The sequence below is a fragment of the Zingiber officinale genome, chromosome 10B, assembly GCF_018446385.1.
Source record: "Zingiber officinale cultivar Zhangliang chromosome 10B, Zo_v1.1, whole genome shotgun sequence".
Taxonomy (NCBI): domain Eukaryota; kingdom Viridiplantae; phylum Streptophyta; class Magnoliopsida; order Zingiberales; family Zingiberaceae; genus Zingiber; species Zingiber officinale.
In genome coordinates, this window is record NC_056005.1 from 57613941 (window position 1) to 57621229 (window position 7289).

General features: G+C 40.0%; 1 non-coding gene across 1 annotated transcript; it reads right to left on the reverse strand.

The window, feature by feature from the left end:
- Positions 1–921: 921 nt before the first annotated feature.
- Positions 922–1027, reverse strand: LOC122030705. The gene has a single exon (XR_006125561.1). It is a non-coding gene; the product is annotated as a small nucleolar RNA R71 (small nucleolar RNA).
- Between the last annotated feature and the right edge of the window lie 6262 nt (positions 1028–7289).

Sequence of the window (7289 nt, forward strand, 5' to 3'; positions counted from 1 at the left end):
ACACTAAACTCTTGTTTGTTGATCTTTAATATTAGATTTGTTTACCTTTACTTTGCTTTTGAAACGATTGGATAGTTGTTTAGCTAATTCGCATTGAGACATTTCTTGTGCTTATTCCAGTCCCTGTGGATACGATAATCTTTTATATTACTTGCGACATTTCTGTACACTTGCGGAGCGTAACAAGTTTTTGGCGCCGTTGCCGGGGACTGCGCTATAACATTAGGAATTATCAATTGAGTTAGACTAAACATAACATTTGTTTTCCTTTCATATTGCATAGTTGTAACTAATCATTAGATTTCTGTTTTTTTTAGTTTCTTGTATAACTTTCACTTCTTGTTAATTCTTTTTGTACAAATTCAATTCTGCATTTTTGATTTTTCTAATTTTCTTTTTGTGTCGAATTGTTATCTGCAATCTTGTTCTTGTGTATGCGAAGATCTAACTTTGCAGGGGAATTCTTTCCTTTTGACCCTGAGATTGATAGAACTTTCCATAAAAGAAGAATTCTGCAAAGGCAAATTGAAGAACAGGAACATTTGAACATGGCAAATAGACCACTCAAGGACTATGCAGCACCCTATGCAAGAGGTTTCCGATCTAGTATTTCAAGACCTTCAGTGGAGGCTAATAACTTTGAGATCAAACCCGCAATCATATCTATGGTGCAGCAGAACCAATTTGGTGGAGGACCTCATGAAGACCCCAATCAACATTTAGAGGTCTTTTATGAAATATGTGGGACCATGAAAATGAATGGAGTTCCTTCAGATGCAGTTAGATTACTGTTATTTGGGTTTTCTCTAAGAGATAGGGCAAAGCAATGGCTGAATTCTTTGGCCCCTAATAGCATCACCACTTGGGAACAATGTGAGCAACAATTCCTTGATAAATTCTATCCCCCAAGTAAAACTGCTCATATGAGGAATTTGATTGCAAGTTTCAAACAAACTGACTCAGAATCTTTATTTGAAGCTTGGGATAGATACAATAGTATGTTCGGACAATGCCCTCACCACGGTTTGGAAAGATGGTTAGTGTTGCATACTTTCTATAATGGTATTAATTATCATACCAAAGTGTCCCTTGATTCAGCTGCTGGAGGGGCACTCATGAATAAAAATTTGGATGAAGCTGAGGAAATCATAGAGAGTGTAGCACAAAATCATCATCAATGGGCAAATGAAAGAAGTGGTGGTCATCCTTCAATAAACCAATAACAAAAGCATCAGGAAAGTTTGATGTTGATGCAGTGACTTTATTGGCTGCAAAACTTGATGCTCTTACAAAAAAATTTGAGAATATGGGGACTAGTTCAAATATGGTAAATGCCATTGCCATATCTTGTGAAGTATGTGGGAGTTCAGAACATTCAAATGACTCATGTCCATTAGGAGCTATCACTGCACAAATTAATCAATTAAAGCAATGCGATGCAATCATAGGTTTCAATCAAAGATAGAACAACCCATACTCAAATAATTACAACCCTGGACGGAAAAATCATCCAAATTTCTCTTATAGAAATAATCAGGATCAAGGACCATCTATGGGGGCAAGACCAAATTTTCAAGCTGGGCAACAAAATTTTCAACATCTATCTTCTCAAGGCTTACCAAAGTCAAATGTTGAAAAGATGCTTGAAGAAATTATCTCAAATCAGAATGAAATGAAGCAAGATTTAGCAAAGCTCATTCAGAGAATGGATAATTCTGAAAAGCATCAAAAGATCCAGGATAGTCAAATTGCCCAACTAGCTTCCTCATCATCCAGAGCACCAGGACAGCTTCCAGGAAAACCTGATGTGAATCCTATGGAGCATTGCAATAGGATTGAGCTTAGGAGCGGACGGACCTTGGGAGACTCCCAAGTGACTGCTTCAAAAGGGAAACAAAAAGAAGAAGAGCTCTCTCCTCCTATATCAAATCAGATTCAAGCTAATGAGGAGAGTACCATTGAGGTTGAAGAGACTCTTCCACTGAACCATCAGAGCAAAGCTGTCCCTTTTCCTCAGAGACTTACAATGCTCAAGAAGGATGAAGAATTTGGCAAGTTTCTAGAAAAAGTTAAGGAAATTTGTGTAGAGGTACCTCTTATTGATGCTATTTTACAAATGCCTAGATTTGCCAAATTCCTGAAGGATCTCATGTCAAATAAGAGAAGAAGAGGAGAGGTCGAGACCATTGCACTTAGTGAGGAATGTAGTGCTATTTTTGAGAAGAACACTTCTCCAAAACTGAAGGACCCAGGGAGCTTTTATATTCCTTGCAACATAGGGAAAGAATTTTTTGAAAAAGCTTTTTGTGACTTGGGGGCGAGTGTTAGCCTCATTCCCTATTCAATTTGTAATAAATTAGGTCTCAAAAACATTAAACTTACTACTATGGCACTTCAACTTGCTGATCATTCCTGCAGGTACCCTTTGGGTATTATAGAAGATGTGCCAGTAGAGGTGGATGGGAATGTTATTCCCACAGATTTTGTCGTGTTGGACATGGAAGAGGACCCTAGGATTCCTATCATATTAGGAAGACCTTTCCTTGCTACAGCTGGAGCTATAATTGATGTCAAAAACCATAAGCTTTCTTTGGTAATTGGTAAGGAAAAGTTGGAATATGATTTATCTAATATTTCTAACCATGTCTCGTCTCTTTTAAATGCTTGTAGCAGGACAAGCATTTATAAACTTGAGGAATGGAATTTCCATCCTCATGGAAGGCCACCAAATGAAGGAGACATTGTGGTGGAGGATGTTGGGAGAAGATCTCCCAACAAAAACGAAAAGTATGTCTGTCCTCCAAGGGCGAGGAAAAGGAGCGAATGATTAAGTTTGGTCAAGCTAAAGACCTTAAACAAGCGCTTCTTGGGAGGCAACCCAAGGGTTCTTTAGTTAGTTTTGATTTGTATTGTAATTTCTTTTAGTTTGATGCATTCTTTTGATTCTGTTTTCAGGTTAGGTGCAAAACAGAGTCGGGCCGTGTGCTATACACGGCCAGGCAAAGGTTGCAGAGAAGGGAAGTGTTTGGGCCGTGTCATCCAGACACGGCCGTGTGGGATCTCCCGAGGGGAAAAAGGTATAGGCCGTGTCATAGACACGGCCGTGCAAAGAATTCCGAGAGGAAAGATGGAGAGGCCGTGTCCCAGACATGGCCGTGCGAGGAATCCAGAGAAGGAAGAGGGGGAGGCCGTGTGGATCTACACGGCCCGTGCAAAGAATCCCGAGAGGAGAGATGGGGAGGCCGTGTAGATCTACATGGCCCGTGTAGGAGAACTACTAAAGTCTACCTCCTACCTCACACGGCCAGATCTTGGCCGTGTTCCGCACACCCCCAACTCTCCAAAACATAACTTTCTCTCCCATTCTCTTAAAAACTCCTCTCTAATCTCTCAAGATCTCTTAGATCCGATTCTCCTCCTCTCTAAGACTTGGACTTTTTGTTCGCTTAACCTTAGATCTTTTGTTCTTTGAGTTCCACAACTCTAGATAATTCTTCCCCTATCTAAACTCATCAAGATGTCCAATATTTTGAAGAGATTACGCAAAGGAGGTGGTGGATCCAGTGGAGACAAGGAGAAGGAGCCATCAAGGGACAAAGGAAAACAACCAGTGAAGGGCAAAGGCAAAAGAACTTCACGCAACGAAGGTAATGACAATGAATTCAATATTGTGTTTAGAAATGATGATCAACTAACTAGATTCGCAATTCTTGTCAATAGAAAGATTGTGTGTACTAGATATATGGACCCAACTGTTCTTGATATGCTTGGAATTAGGGAAGATGTAGATTTGATGATTGGGTTTTTGGATTGGAGTGATATTATGTACACGCATTTGCCTACATATCCTCGTCTTGTTTTGGAATTTTTAAGTTCATTGGATGTCCATTTTACAAATGAAGATGATTATTTTGGAAAAATCTCTTTTAGATTAATGAATCAAGAATTTCTATGGGCATTTAGTGACTTTAATTCTTGTTTTGGAATAACCACCGGTAGCCCTCGTAGGTTTGATCCAAGGTTTAATTGGAATCATTTTTGGAATGCAATAACTGGGTTAGATCAACCTTATGAGCCTTCAAGAGCTAAGGCCTCCCATATGCAAAACCCCATCTTTAGGTATCTACATAGAGTCATGAGTAAAACTATTTTTGGTAGGGGAGAGAGTGATGGGGTGGTTAAGAAGATAGAGCTTTATGCTTTATGGGCTATGCTTTATAAGGTTGAATTTGACTCTGGTTTTCATTTTGTTCAAACCTTATTGAGATCAGCTAGGGCATCATCGGGATCAATTATTTTTTGTGGTTTGATTACCCGAATAGCTTGTAATTTAAATCTTGATGTTGATGGGTTGGAAATAATTCATGGTAATGACATGATTGACATTGATACATGTCTTGCTATGAAAATGATCGTTCGGGATGAGAATGGTTTCGCGTTTCCTAGGAGGAATGGTTCTCCTTTACCCCTTCCTTTTCCTGAACGAACTACTATTCGTAACTGGGCTAATTGGGTAATTTCTGAGTTAGATTTTGAGGATAACCCTTCTATACCTGGAGACACTGAGCCACATCATGAGCCCTCGTCATCTGGACATACGCAGCCTTCTAGTTTTATGGAGCCTGCTAGGCATTCTTTTGCATATGGCACGGGATCTTCTAGGTTTGATTTTTCAGATTTTCATACGTCTCTAGAATCACTTCATGAGAAGCAAGATTCCCAACGAAAAATGTTGGAGGGGCGCTTCTCTTTATCTGATGATCAGTTTAGGGAGGTACAAAATCATTTTCAGTTTACGAGAAATTTTCAAGGTCAAGTGGCTGAGTTTGTGCAGGATTATGATACTGATCAGGCTAGGATGAGAGATTTTATGCAGAGTATGACGCTTACTAGCCAACAAGTTGATGCTTTATATGAGTATCATAGATCCTTGGGTGAGATTCCAGGTTTTCCTAGTTTTCCTATTGGCCAACCACGTCGTAGACCTCCTTTCCCTCGTCCACCTCCACCTCCTCCACCATACTGATTTCATCGGGACAATGAAAAGTTTAAGTCTGAGGGGGTGTCATGTATTGTTTAGTTTGGTTTTCAGTTTTTAGTTTTTGATTAGTTTTTCATGTTGGTTCTTATTTTCTTTGCTTGTTGCTTTATTTTGCTTGTTTTTGAAATAATCATGACAAAAAAATTTTGAGAACATCAAATCTTCACTTATATGCTTTCTTGGATTCAAGTGAAATGTTAGCACGATTATTGTCTCGATTCATGATGTTCGCATGATGCTACTAGTAAACTTTGTGTAGTTCTTTTTTCTATCTTGGGTAGCATGAAACAAGCTAAGAATCTTATGGTGATGAGTTTTAGTTTTGGTTCAACCTTAAGGATTTTATCTTCACTACACTTGTGCTTGATGCTTGAATAGTTGATGTCATTGAAATAGTCATGATTCATCTTGTTTGCTTAGTACTTGGTTTCCATGGTGATCTCTCAACTTTCATTTTGGTTACTGGATGAGACTCAAATCATTAAAGCTCATTTGGAAAAATCAAAATATCCCAACATGTGTGCTAAAAGTACATTTGTGAATAAGTTTTGCACAATGCAAACACTTATAAAAAAAATGAAAAAAAATAAGGGATATAAAAAACAGTTGTCATGAGTGGAATCTAGCAAGTCACCCCTTTGAGACCGAGTTAGGTTACTGGGGAAATGACTGTTTAGTTTCTCTTGAGATTGAGCACACATTTGAGACCTTGGGTTAGTTGAGAAATATGAACCAAGTGAACAGTAAGTAAGTGCCTATCACTGGTTACTTGTCTTTCACTGGAAACATTAGGAATTCAAATTTGATGACGACTTGACTAGGACATGGATTGAAACTTGAAGGGTGTTGAGTTACTTTTACACTGCGCACAAGATTCTTATGCTTGAACCATACTTTACTTGTTTCCATGATCATGCCTGTTAATGAAACTTTTTGATAGAATTAGGAAAGTGCACTGGGTTTTATGAATGTGTTGTAGAACATATGAATTTAGACTGCAGCATTTTGCTTGAGGACAAGCAAAGGTTTAAGTCTGGGGGTGTGATGTGCGTAGATTATATACTCCTTTATGCATGTTTTTACGCACATTTACATACTTTGAGCATGCTTGATCTATGCATTTTTATACTCCCAGCTTTCCTTTTAGCATATTTGCTTTTTTGGTTCGGAGATCTGCTTTTTGTGCATTTTCTGTACACAGGAGTCGATTTGGTGAAGAATCTACATCTTTGGGCCTGCATTGGAGGAAACGAAGGGAGAAAGCACCGGGCCGTGTACCTCACACGGCCATGCACTGGGATGGAGCTCGGGCCGTGTGGAGTTTGGCACCAACAGAAGAGGAAGATGACATGGCCGTGTGAACCTCGCACGGCCGTGTCAAGATTTGAAGCCAACCAGAGCAGAAGCCTTACATGGCCGTGTGGATCTACACGGCCGTGTGAGACTTCCAGAGACCAAGCAGGCTGTGGCCGTGTGCACCACACGGCCGTGTAGCATTTCCAGAGACTAAGCAGGCTGTGGCCGTGTGCACCACACGGCCGTGTAGCATTTCCAGAGAGCAGGAGGGCCTTGGCCGTGTGGAGTCACACGGCCGTGCAGCTTTGGCAGAGAGGGAACTGGACATGGCCGTGTGAATCTCACACGGCCGTGTGGCGCCCGATTCCCTCCTCTATTTAAACCCTTCTTCATGAATTGAAAGGGGATCTCTCCCCCTTTGGGAGAAAGCAAGATTTGGTGGTTTCCTCCCATTCTTGGGAGGATTTCTGGGCGATTCTAAGGGAGATCTCGACGATTCCGGCTCCGGAGCGAGGATTGGATCCGAAGACAAGGCTTCTTCATATATAAGTTTTCTCTTTTCCCCTCTTCTTGTTTTCTTGGATTGGGGATTCAAGGAATGCTTGTAATCTCTATTCTTTCGGGTTTTCTTCCTCGATTCATGTAGTAGATCTTGTATTCTAGGATTAAGGGAGTATCTGTATGATGGATTGATGTAATCTCTTATGGATTTGCCATTTTCTTATTTCAATGACATTATCTTGCTTGTATCAATTAGATCTTGAATGATTGATGGTGGTTTGTGCTTAATTCTCATTCTTGATTGATTGTTTGGATTTCTTATGGACTTTGTAAAGATAAACTCTCACTCGATCATCCGAGGGATCCACGTGACAGGTGCAAGCCCGTGTAAGGACGTTTGAGAGATAATCTTGAAGAGGAAATAGGAATATTCAAGAGAGTAGGATGGATT